This window comes from Equus quagga, chromosome 8 (genome assembly GCF_021613505.1).
Source record: "Equus quagga isolate Etosha38 chromosome 8, UCLA_HA_Equagga_1.0, whole genome shotgun sequence".
Taxonomy (NCBI): Eukaryota; Metazoa; Chordata; class Mammalia; order Perissodactyla; family Equidae; genus Equus; species Equus quagga.
This window is the reverse complement of record NC_060274.1, coordinates 76,096,382-76,110,584: the sequence shown is the minus strand read 5'-3', so window position 1 is coordinate 76,110,584 and position 14,203 is coordinate 76,096,382.

Here is a 14,203-nt window from a genome sequence, read left to right as displayed (position 1 = left end):
TACGGTATTTGTCTCTCTCTGTCTAACTTAGCATAATGTGCTCTAGGTCCATCCATGTTGTTGCAAATGCAAATGGCAAGATTTCATTCTTTTTCATGAATGAATAATATTCCACCAATTCATCAATAAACACTTAGGTTGTTTCTAATCTTTTCTTCTTATAAGGACATCAGTCATATTGGATTACGGCCCACCCTAATGAACTTATTTTTAAAAACCTGTCTCCAAATACAGTCACATTATGTAGACGTTGGGAATTCAACAAATTTTGGGAGGATGCAATTCAGCCCATCACAGAGACCTTTTTGTCTGAAGAGTATTGAAAAACTCTACCTCAAATACCTTGAGGAAGAAATCTCTTCCCTCAATTTTTACTGACATTGCAGAAAACTTAAAACATATTCCATTTATAATGCTGACAATTCAGGTGGTGTTTCCAGGAGAGGTATTGACAAGGCTTTTGGATTAAAAGAAAAATCTAGCTGGAATAATTAAGCAAAAACTGAATTAAAATCAGAAGTGGCTACCCAAGATGTGATAGAATTTAAACAATCTAAGAATCATTTTTTTCATTGTATAAAGGGAGAACTACTTCAAGTATCTGTTCTTTCTTAGATTGATCCACACAAATAATCCACGGCCCCGTCTATAGCCTTGCCTTATATTTCCCTGTAACCTTTGTTTCTTGCCTCTCCAACCCGGTAGCTCTGCCCTTTTCATCCCTGCCCCCACCTCCGACATTCCACAAACATAAATTTTATGAGGATAGAACATTGTCTGTTTTGGTCACCTGTGTAATCCCAGTGATAGCCATACAATGAAAGCTGTGTAAATATTCCATGAATAAGTAGTAAGGTTGTTGTTAGACATCAGGAGCAAGGAATTTAGAACTCCAAATTACTCTCTGTTGCATCTTGTACTCTGTATATTGCAGGAGCAACAAAAAATATCTGGTTTGGGGCCAGCCCAGGGGCACGTAGTGGTTAAGTTCGCATGCTCCACTTTGGCAGCCTGGGGTTCGCAGGTTCTGATCCCTGGTGTGGACCTACAAACCACTCATCAAGCCATGCTGTGGCGGTGTCCAATATACAAAATAGAGGAAGATTGCCACAGATGTTAGCTCAGAGACAATCTTCCTCAAGTAAAGAGAGGAAGATTGGCAACAGATGTTAGCTCACAGCCAAGCTTCCTCACCAAAAAGAAAAAAAACCAAAGAATATCTGGGTCTCCTATCCAAATCCAAAGTGTTTCACTAAAGCAGTTCTTTATAGAAGACTTCAAAAACTCTGGTAGCAGCCTCAGTCAGATCAAAGAACACCTTGATTAGTAAACATCCTTGTGAGCAAATCAGTTCATCAGATAAATAATCAGTTGTTTATAAGTTAGCGTACATATTAGGCCTATATATATTATCACTAATTCTTAAAGTAACTCACAGTGATATAGATAATCCCTATTTTATAAATAAGGTGATAAAGTTCAGAAAGGTTGAGTAATTTAGCAAGCATTTCACAGCTTTTAACTGACAGAAGTAAGATTTCAATTTAAGTTTGTCAGGTTCAAAGCCCCGTGACTTCACCTCTACCTAACTTTGTGTGAGTCAAAATGGCCACTCTAATGGGGTTGGGGACACACAGCTAATTGCAACCTGATAATATTTTTAAATATCCTGCTTTTTTGGAAGGGAAAAAAAATTGTCGAAATGCTACTTTCCTTCTCAGTGAAATCACACAAAATATTGGCTTGTTTTTGTAATTATAGCATGCATAATCAAAAGCTGGGTGGTATTTTCTGAAAAGGAAGAAAAATGATCCATCTTTTCTCAACTGATTTTCTCATAACTTGACTTCAACTAACCTTATTAATCAGGACAATGAAAAAAAAATTCACAAGGCCCATGAGTCAGCCCATTTCAGATTCTCAGTGTCAGCACATGGCCTCAAGGCCCAAATGCAGTATTTTCACACGATGCATCTTTGGCTATTTATTATAGGGGAGGTAGGAGAAGACGAAAGCATCCAAGCAGGAATGCAGTTCAGTGTCTTCATCCCCAAAGGCAACTTGGCAGTTTTGGGCTTGGTGCCCACATTGTTAAAGCTGCGTCTGTTCTCAAGTCTCTAGAAGGGCTTTTAAAAAATATTTTAAATATTCTTGTTTCTTCATATCCCCTTCTCGTTCTCCAGAGGAATTGTTTAAATCATATGATTGATCTAATTTTAGGCAGCTACTCTGCTACAACTCTTCAGCAGCGAGACGTGCTTTCTTTTAACTTTATGGCACTTTATACAGGACCCTTTAGTCACGTTTGTGTAATTTCGATCAAGCTGCAATTCTAGAGTCTCATCTATTATTTAAATGCTTTCTAAATTAAATATTGTGTATATGACTGAAAGCCTTTCTTCCCAGCCATAAGAATAATAAGTTCTAAAAATAAACTAAGTCAATTTTCTTTTCCCTCCATATTTAATCCTAGTGATTGGATTTTAATACAAGGTAGAAAAAAATATATTTGGGACCCATGTATATACTCACTGCATAGAGAAGGCCTCCAGGAAATGGTTGGTGAATTGAACTGATATGCCGGCTGTGTGTCTTGTTCACTTGTCCCAGATCCCCCTTCACTGGCACATATTGATGAGGCCCTTGACCTCCAAATTCAGCTCCTTTGATTCAAATCTTTCTTGTGGCTGCTCAGCAATATGATGTTTTCCAAGGTGCTCAATGCCTCTACTCTCAGTTTTTCACATTTGTCAAGTGGGCAATAATGGTATGTGTCCCAAGAGGGTGTGCAAGTTAAATAGGCTTATCTATGTAAAGGATTTACACCAATGTCTGTCATACTGCCTAATAACTGTTCAGTCTTGTTATTATTGTGATTATTATTTTCATCACAGAAGACACACAAAAAATCACTCTTAGCTTTTGAGGAAAGGGAGAAAAGCTATTTCTCTGAACTTTTCTCCTCACATTTCTGTGCCTGTTTGAAGCTGAGAACCCCTCAGCTTTCTAACACCAATATGGCTGCCGCACAATTAATAGTAGAAACTTGCTACCCCAAATCTGAATTTGTTAGTAGCCTTGCCCGTACTTTAAATCTTTTCCCAGTCATACTCACAAATGCAAAAGTGTGTGTAAGTGAACATGTGTGCAGTGAGCATTGGAGATTGGACCTCCACTTCTAAAAACTGTAGTTCCCTGGAATGACTGCTTTTCCCTTCACCTCTTCCCCTTCCCTCCATAAATCTCCTTTACTTGCTGTGACTCAGGAGCAGTTGAGGTAAGAATGGCTATTCCTCAGATCAGGAAGGGTATAAAACTATTTCTGACTTCATAATAATAGGAAGGTTTCTATTGAAGCAGAGGAGGAGCTAGGCTGGGTTTCCTATCTGACATCTAGGACCAAGCATAATCCTATAATATTTTATGTGATTATTTTGAAAGACTTTTTTTTTAAGAACTTTACTGACTACTCAAGGTTTTAAGGCTAACAAAATAGAAAATCCTATTTCCTTGGTTACTGACCACACAGTCACTAACAAGTTAGTTTCTGGTTTTATTTAAGAATGAAATGCCTTGGCAAGTTTTTGCAAAGAGTTTTGGAATTGTTGCCATTGGATGTAGACATAGGGGAATAGGAAAATGGAAAGATCTGAAATATATCTTGCATATCACTCTTTGCAAGCCATGCTACTTCTTTTGACAATACTCATGCTACTTATATGTATTCAAACACAATCAACAACAAGAAAAACCTGGAGAGTATAGTAAACTTTTCTGATTGAGGGCAATTAGCACATCATTTTATGTCTTGAGGGTAATGCCATGCTTGCTACTCTGAGAAATGGCTGGAAGAGCGTGGAGCACATGCTCCATAGAGGAACATAGGAGAGTTATTCCATGGTACATGTTCAATACTGTCTGTCTTGGGGATTTGAGGCAGCTGGTGGCTCCTAAATACCCCTGAGTCAGTATCTTGGCTTCAGTTCATTTCTACAAGTAAACATCAGATTTATAACTGTATCACCTTTTTTCTCTTCCCCACTGAGCACTAAAATCACTGTCCCCTGTCCACAGTACATTTTAGTTTTATTATTCTCCCACAGGCATAACTCATATAAGGGGGCTAGTAGAGGATCACTGAGTGAGACTAAGTCAGCAAAAGCACTCACCGTGACTGTCCCTCCTGCTCTAGCGGGTACCCATCTGGCAGCCTGTCTTACCCCCCACTGATGCCTCAGCCCCAGAAAACAGAACTAGTGTAAAGCATGTTTTGGGTGCTAGGTATTACTTTACATATGGCTAAAAACTACAGGCATTTGAACTTGCTATCTTGCTCATCAGTGTTACATGTAATCTGCTTCATCATTTAAGTCAGAGGAAGTAATATGTTCCGCATTTTTACAAAATGTAGGACTCCCTTGCAGTTCCTGAGATCTGAGTTTGGAACTGGAAATGAACCTTTCCAGAACTAAGTTAAAACTAATGTTGTCAAGCACAACATCATGTTCAGAGGGGAAAAAAAGAACATCCAACCCAGGTTCACCAAATAAAAGTTTTATCAGCCCTCTTAGTCATCAAATGCCTCTTTAGGAACCATGTTGACGAATTACATGTAAATGAACCAGAAACAGAGGTAATATTAACACAAGGCTTCAAAGGGAGAAATATTTGGTCATATGTTCTTTCAAATTTTCTAAATATTGTTCAATTCTACCACCAATATGTTGAAAACATGTTTTTTTACAGCTTTATTAAGCTGTAATTCACATACCATACAGTTTATTCATTTAATGTGTACAAGCCAATGATTTTTAGTATATTCAAAAATATACGCAAGAACTACCACAGTCAGTTTTAGAACATTTTCATCACTTCAGAAAGAAACCACATATTTAGCTGTCACCTGCTTATGCCCCAATATCCCTCAGCTCTAAGAAACTGCCAATCTACTTTCTGTCTTTATTGATTTGCCTTTATTGGACATTTCACATAAGTGGAATCATGTGACATGTACTTTTTTGTGACTAGCTTCTTTCATTTAGCATAATGTTTTCAGGGTTCATCAAAGTTGTAGCTTGTTTTAGTATTTCACTCATTTTTGTGGCCAAATAATATCCCATTGTATGGATATGCCACATTGTGTTTACCCATTCATCAGCTGATGGAAATTTGAGTTCTTTCCACTTTTTGGCTATTATAAGTAATGCTACTCTAAACATTCATCTACAAGTCTTAGTTTGGACAAATATTTCATTTCTCTTAGGACTCTAGTTGGGAGTGGGATTACTGAGTCATATAATAACTATGTTTAACCACTTGAACAACTGCCAGAGTATTTTCCAAATTGGCGTCATCATTTTACATTCTCATCAGCAGTGCAGGAGAGTTCCAATTTTTCCACGTTCTTGTCAACACTTGTTGTTATCTGACTTTTTGATTCTAGACATTCTAGTGGGTATGAAGTAGTATCTCATTGCGGGTTTGATTTGCATTTCACTTGTGGCTAATGATGTCAAGCATCTTTTCATGTACTTACTGGCCATTTGTAGTTAATCTTCTTTGGGGAGCTGTGTATTCAGATCCTTTGCCGATTTTTAAATTGGGTTATTTTTCTTTTTGTTATTGATTTGAATGTGTTCTTTGAATGTTGTAGATACAAGTCCCTTATCACATATATGATTTGCAGATTTTTCTCCATTCTGTGGGTTATTTTCTGCTTCTTGATAGTGTCCTTGAAGCACAAGAGCTTCACATTTTGATGAAATCGAATTTATCTATTTTTGTTGTTGTTGTTCATGCTTTTAGTGTCATATCTACAATTCATTGTCAAATCTCAGGTCATGAAGATTTATGTCTGTTTTCTTCTGAGAGTTTTATAGTTTTAGCTCTTACATTTAGGTCTTTGATCCATTTTGAGTTAACTTTTGTATAAATTGTGAGGTAAGTGTCCAACTTCATTATTTTGCATGTGGCTATCAAGTTGTCCCAGCACCATTTGCCAAAAGAACTATATCCTCATTGAATAGTCTTGGAACCCTTGCTGAAAATCAGTTGGCTGTGGGCATATGGGTTTATTTCTGGACTCTCAATTCTATTCATTTGATCTATATGTCTGTCCTTATGCCAGCACCACCTGCCTCGATTAATGTTACTTTATAGTAAGTTTTGAAGTTGAGAAACGTGAATCCTCCTAATTGATCTTTTTTTCAAGATTGTTTTGTGTGTTTTCAATCCCTTGAATTTCCATATAAATTTTACAATCAACTTGTCAATTTCTACAAAGAAGTTAGCTGGGATTCTAAGAGGGTGTGCATTGAATTGATACATCAATTTGGGGAGTATTGCCATCTTAACACTATTAAGTCTTCCAATCCATGAACATGGGGGTTTTTTTCCATTTATGTGGATATTTTTAATTTCTTTAAACAATGTTTTATAGTTTTCAGAATAAGTTTTGTACTTCTTTTGCTAAATTTATTCCTAAACATTTTATTACATTTGATGCTACTGTAAATTGAATTTTTCTTAATTTCATTTTCAGATTGTTCATTGCAAGTGTATGGAAACACTGTTGATTTTTGTATGTTGATCCTGCAACCTTGCTGAACTCATTTATTAGTTCTACCAGTTTTTTGTTTGTTTGTTGTTTTAGTAAATTCCTTAGAATTTTCTGTAGACAAGGTCTGGATGCCTTTTATTTCTTTTTTTTTTTTTTCTTAAAGATTGACTCCTGAGCTAACATCTGTTGCCAACCTTCTTCTCTTTTTTTTTTTTTTAATTCTTCTCCCCAAATCCCCCCACTACATAGTTGTATATTCTAGTTGTGAGTGCCTCTGGTTGTGCTATGTGGGATGCCGCCTCAGCATGGCTTGATGAGCAGTGCCAAGTTTGCACCCAGGATCCAAACTAGCAAAACCCTTGGCTGCCAAAGTGGAGCACACAAACTTAACCACTCAGCCACAGGGCCAGCCCCCCACTTTTATTTCTTTATAGTACCTTATTGCCCTGGATCCTCCAGTATAATTTTGAGTGGAAGAGGTGAGAGTGCATCCTTATCTTATCCCTGATAGTAGAGGGGAAAGAATCTTGTCTTTCATCATTAAGCATTGTGGTAGCTGTGGATTTTTTGTAGATGCCCTTTATCAGGTTGAGAAAATTCCCTTATATTCCTAGTTCATTGCATGTTTTTATCATGAAAGGGTGTTGGATTTTATCAAATGCTTTTTTTGAGTCTGTTGAGATAATAATGTGGTTTTTATTTTTTATTCTGTTGATAGAGTGTATTACATTATTTGACTTTCAGATACTAAACCAACTTTGCATTTCTGGGATAAATCACACTTTGTCATGGTGTATAAGTCTTCTTATATGTTGCTAGATGGCTAGCATTTTGTTGAGGATTTTTGTATCCATATTCATAAGAGATACAAGTCTATAGTTTTCTTATAATTGTCTGGTTTTGGTATCAGGATAATAATGGCTTCATAGACTGAAATGGGAGGTCTTCTCTCTTCATCCATTGTTTGGAGGAGTTTATGAAAAATTGATATTAGTTCTTCTTTAAATGTTTGGTAGAATTCAGCACTGAAGCCATCTGAGCCTGCACTTTTCATTGTGGATAATTTTTATTTTTTATTTTTTTTGGTGAGGAAGATTGGCCTTGAGCTAACATCTGTGGCAGTCTTCCTCTATTTTGTATATGGGATGCAACCACAGCATGGCTTGATGAGCAGTGTGTAGGTCTGCACTCGGGATCCGAACCCATGAATACCAGGCCACGAAAGCAGATTGCGCACCCTCAACCACTACAGCACCGAGCCAGCCCTTGTGGATAAATTTTTGATTACTAATTCAATCTCTTTACTGGTTATAGTTCTATTCAGATTGTGTATTCTTGAGTCAATTTTGGTAGTTTGTGTCTGTCTAGGAATTTGTCTACCTTATCTTTGTTATCTAATGTATTAACGTACAATTGTTCATAATATTCCTTTATAATTGTTTTTTTCTTTCTGTAAGGTCAGTAGTGATGTCCTGTCTTTCATTTCTGATTCTACTAATTTTACTTCTCAAAATTTTTTCTTGGTCAACATAGGTAAAGGTTTGTCAATCTTGTTGATCTTTCCAAAGAACCTGCTTTTGATTTCATTGATTATTCTATTCTCTCATTAATTTCCTCTCTAATCTTTATTGTTTCTTCTGCTTACTTTAGGTTTAGTTCACTCTTCTTTCTCCAGTGTCTTGAAGCTGGGGGATGAAGGTTAGATAGTTAACTTATCTTCCTTCTTTTTTAATGTAGGCATTTATAGGTATAAATTTCCCTGTAAGCACTGCTTTAGATGTGTCCCATTAGTTCTGGTATGTGTGTCTTCATTTGTATGCATCTCAAAGCATTTCTTAATTTCTCTTTTGATTTTTTCTTTGACTCATTGATGAATCGACTGTGTTGTTTAATTTTCACGTGTTTGTGAGTTTTCTAAATTTCTCCTTATAATTGATTTCTATTTTCATTCCACTGTGGTCAGAGAACATACTTTATATTATTTCTATCCTTTCAAATTTATTGAGGTTTGTTCTATGGCCGAACATATGGTCCATCCTGAAGTGTTCCATATGAACTTGAGAAGAATGTATATTCTGCTGTTGTTGAGTGGAGTGTTCTATAAATGTATGTTAGGTCTAATGGTTTATAGTTTCAAGTCTTCTATTTCCTTATTCTGCCTACTTGGTCTATCCATTATTGAAAGTGGGATGTTGAAGTCTCTAACTGTTATTGTTGAGTTTTCTATTTCTCCCTTCGTTTTTGTCAAGCTTTGCTTCACGTGTTTTGGTAGACTCTTATTAGGTGCATGTATGTTTATAATTGTTTCATCTTCCCAGTGGTTTCACCCTCTTATAATTATAAAATTTCTCTCTTTATCTCTAGTAATGTTTTTTGTTTTAAAGCCTATTTTGGCTGATATTATTATAGCCACTCCAGCTTTCTTGTGGTTGCTGTTTGCATGATATACCTTTTTCCATCCCTTTACTTTCAATCTATTTATATCTTTGAACCTAATATGTGTATCCTGTATACAACACATAGTTCGATTTGGAATTTTTTTGAATCCAGTCTGACAATTTCTGACTTTGGTTCGGTTGTTTAATCCACTCACATTTAAAGTTATCATTGATATAGTTGAATTTTCATCTCCAATTTACTATTTTTTTCTTTATGTCTCATATCTCTTTTGTTCTTGTCTTCCTTCACTGCTTTCTTTTGAATTAAGTGAATATTTTCTAATATATCATTTTAATTACTTTAATGATTTTTTCACTATATTTTTAAAAATTAGTACCTGAGTGATTGCTTTTAAGGTTTACTTTATACATCTTAACTCCTCAGAATCGGATTTATGCTAACTTAATTTTTGTGAGATATAGAAACATCACTCCTATAGTGCCCTATTTTCTTTCCTCCCTTTCAGTGATATTGTTTTTACAGATATTACGTCTATAAATGTTATAAATTGAGCAATATATTGTTATAATTATTACATCATATAATTTTATGACTTTTGAAGGAGCCGAGAGAAGACTAAGAATGTGATGCTGTGATGATGAGCAGAGTTTTAAAGGCTCTATAGGGATGAGTCTTTCATCTTGCTCTGATCATGAGCTGATTTTCAGAGTGCGATTTTATCCTTCGAGCAGCACTACTGTGGTTGCCTCAATGTTGTTACCGCTTAATTGCTTTATATCTCATATTGTGTGGCTTCCAACAGCCTCTGCCTGCTTCGATGCCAAGAGGGACTTAACCCGTTCAAAAGCCTTCTGATAATGATGGGTTCAAATGCATAATGCACCTAATCACCAGCTCTGAATTAGTTCCTCAACCAGTTATCTTTTTGTGGATAAAAAATGTAATAGAAATTGAGATGTTACAGGAAGCCTTGGATTTTTATTTATTTACTTTTTGCTTTTGATGGAATGAGAATATCAAGCAAAGTTTGAAGTCTATCTTGCGCTTTCATGAAGTAGTGTAAAAGGTAACAGCACATGTTCTGTTTTCTGATTTTCCATCTTTCCCTCTTAACTATCTATACAATTTATGACACCTTTCAAATATTATTGTTTTTATCTTTCCTCATCTTGAGAGATTATGTCTTGTTCATCTTGGTTCCTCTAAAACCTAGAATAGTCACTAGCACATAGCAGATGCTCAGAAATTGTGTGTTAAATATTATGAGCACTTTAGATATCGATTCTTAAAGATGCAAGATTCTTAAAGATTCTTAAAGATAAAGATCTTAAAGAGGTTTCCTCTTTGGAGGTTTTGTGCAATCCCCAATTTTATCCAAGAGTGATCTTATTTGAGAAAGCGCAAGATGCTGCTGCTATTTGACAGCTTCTAGTAATCTCATTCATGTGATGATTATGATCTTAAAGAAGCCAAGTGTGCCTACACAAAGTTGATTCTGTTTGTATTTGGTGTCCACTTGTAGTAAGAAGCATAAATGTGCAGACTGTCTGCTCAGCCTTCACTGTATGAGGAAGCAAAGGAACAGGTAAATTATTAGGTAGGAAGAATGGTCAAACTAGGGATGTGTCCTAGGGTTCTGTAGTCAGGGCAGAGAATCAGACAGAATGCCTAACAACTAAAGTTATGAAGAGTGGGGTGATAATGGTGACAATGGGTGCAGATAGCAAGCGGTGAAGTTCACCACTGAGGGAATTGAGCACTTGCCTCAATCTGTTCATAAAGCTTCCATCTCTCCAAAGAACAGAAGCTGTATGAACAGATTGAGGCAGATGACTGAATACTGAGGCCAGAAAGAGGTATGGGTTTAGGATGTAGGTTTTAACGAGTACCTGGCATGTGTTTTGAAAACATCAACAGGAGCATAAAGGAACAATTTACATTACAGGTATCATAAAATTGTGCTTTTTATATTTCTGATATTTAATGAACTGGTCTTGTTTTATAGTCACTTTTCTTGGGAGGCAGAAGAAAATCAACAGTTAGGTGGTCCTTCTAGATGCGTTTATTAATGTATTCAACTCAACAAGCAGAACAGATTCGTGGTTTAGATATTTTTTTATGTCCATTTTAGAGGCAAGGAAAGTTAAGTTCAACAAATTTAAATAAAGTGGTCAAAGTCACATACCTAGGCAGTAGTAGAGTTCAGATTTACGTGACTCTGTTACACTACAGATGACAAAAATAGGGAATTCAGAGACTTCAGCTTCTACCATGAAAGAATAATCAGGCCCAGTTTTGCCTTACTGCTGTAAACAACTAGAAAGCTGGACAAAATATATGAAAGCATAATTTTCAGATGTTGGGCAGCAGACAGTACAGGACTGTGATCTTTGAGAGAAGGGAAACAAAATGAACCTTAGACTGTGCCAACTTTCGACCTGAAGAAATTTTCTGAACCATGCGGCAGGGAGGAGGAACCCAAGGAGAGAACAATAGTCTTACTGAGTAGAGGAAAAAGAGATCAGGGTTCTGGGAGGCTGAGGCAACTGAAAGTACAAAATACCAGAAAGGAGAGAGCTAAATAGAAATGGAGCATAAGAATCTGCATAGGGGTGTCTGGAGTCTGTGACTGATGACTAAACCATGCATGCATAGGATGGAGCTTCATGAGGTCGGGCTAAGAACTACTGGGGAGCTGTAAGATGAACAATGCCTAGAGCTCACATGGGAACGGGGGATATTTGAGTTCCAACTAGCCAGGCACCTTGTTGAATACCTCAGGCATTCAGTACTAAATATTAAAATACACTGCCTTAATAGTAAAGCTAAACTAGATGTAGAGTAAAGGAGTAGAGTAAACTAGATCTGCTCTAATATAACTTAAAACTAAGCTTTGAAATAATCAAGCTGATCTAAAAGTAACTTAACTGCCAAACAAAACAAAGTTCAATTTAAAGGAGGACAACAAAATTTAATCAGTAACATAATACTTACAATGGGAGGGAGAAATAGAAGCATAAAGCTGTAAAGCTTTATTTTTTATGTGATGTGGTAAAATATTACTTGGTGATAGACTGCAACATGTTAAAATGCGTATTGTAAACTCTTGAATAACTGTTAAAAAACAATCAAAACAGAACAAAAACCTTGTCATCAAATTTAAGCAAAAAAAACCAGAAAACAAAAATAAAATATGTGTAGCTATTGAGACAAATATACACATTATTTTGAAAACTAGAAAATACTTAAGGCAAGAAAATAGAAAAAAAGGAATAAATGAATAAATAACAGATAAGAAAAATAGAAAAGGTGACAGACTTAAACCCAATCATATTGGTAATTACATTAGTTGGAAATATCTAAACATTCTAATTAAAAGGCAGAGATTCTAAGAATGAATTAAATATATAATCCCAACTATAATGCAGCCTATAAGAGATGGCATATGATATATGAAGATATTATAATACATAAAATAAATGTATTATTGTATATACTATATATGGATGTTAAAAGTAAAAGGATGAGAAAAGATACATCATGCCAACACTTAAGAACTGTAGTGATTATATTAATATCTAATGAAGTAGACTTAATGACAAGGACTATTATCGGGATCAAGAGGGGCTACTTCATAATAATGAGTTAATAATCCATGAAGAAGATAATTCAAAATGTATTTGCACCCAATAACACAGCTTCAACATATCTGCTTCAGCTACTGACAGAAGTGAAAGGGGAAATACACAAACCCACAGTTATATTTGAAAATGTCAGTAGTTTATATTCGAAGTACACAGAAAATCAATAAAGATATAGAAAACTTGAAAAACACTATCAACCAACTAATTGATGATTATAAAACATAGTAACCAGGAACATTAGAGTATACATTCTTTTCGAGAGCATATGGAACATTCACCAAAATAGACCTTATTCTCAGCCATAAACCCAGTCTCAAAAATGTCAAAGAATTGAAATCATACAGATTGAGTACTTTATTCCTACAACAATGAAATTAAATTGAAAATGAATAAAAGAAATTCATTGTTAAAGTACCCAAATATTTGAAAATTAAACAATATTCTTCTAAATAACTCCATAAGTCAAAGAACAAATCACAAGAGAAATTAGAAAATATTGTATGAAAACACAACATATAAAAATTTGTGAGATACCACTAAAGTAACGTTTGGAGGAAAATTTCAATTTTTAAATGCTTATTTTAGTAAAGGAGAAAGGTCTAAAAATCCATGATCCAAGCATCCACCTAAGGAAGACAAGAAAAAGAAAAGCAAACTCCAAATTAAGTAGCAGAAAGAAAGCAAGAAAGAATATCTACAATATGGAGGAGATCAATGAACCAGAAAGCATGCAGTGTTTTTGATTTTTAGTACTTTCTTTTATTCTTTCTTAGAGTTTCTTTCTCTTTGCTTATATTACCGAGCTGCCCTTGCATGTTGCCTGCTTTTTCCACTAGAATTCTTATGTATTAATTATATTTATGTTAAATTCTCTGCTCTGTTTGATAATTCAAAATCCGCGTCATATCTGAGTTGGGTTCTGATGCTTGCTTTATCTCTTCAGACTGTGGATTTTTAGCCTTTTAAGCATGCCTTGTGACTTTTGTTGTTGAAATTGGGATATGATGTATCCAGTAATAGGAACTTTAGTGTGAGGTAAATAGGCCTTTAACGTGAGGTTTTAAGTTAACATTAAACACATCCCAACTAGGAGTTGTCCTTTCTTTCTTTTCTTCCCTGTTGACTTTGGGCTTCCAGAAGTACTCCTCAGAGAGAGTTTATGTCTTGCAGCTTGTTCAGCTGTAATCTTCTATTATACCGGAGCCCTGTTATATGGTGGTAGGTGTTGAGGGAGGGAAAGTGTTCTATAATCTAGTGATTAAATCAGTCTTTTAGTGGGCCTGTGACCCTGAGCTGTGATCTTCACAAATGTTTCTTAGCTGTTCCTCTTCTCCCTTAGGTTAGACAAGAAGTCTAAAGGGGGCTGGAGTGGGAGAAATGCCCTTTCCTCAGGTGGGTTCAGGCTCTGGAAAAGTCTTTTCCCCTGGAGAGTAGGGACAGTAGACCTTTGTTATGGAGAACACTGAGAGTATATTTCGTAATGATGAAGCTTCATCTTCCCTGCCAGAGCCACAGAAGGATCTTTCTCTGCTCTTCACTCTGAGAACTTGGTGGAGTTCCTGGATGTAAGCCAATAAAAGTGTGAGAGACCCCGAAAAAC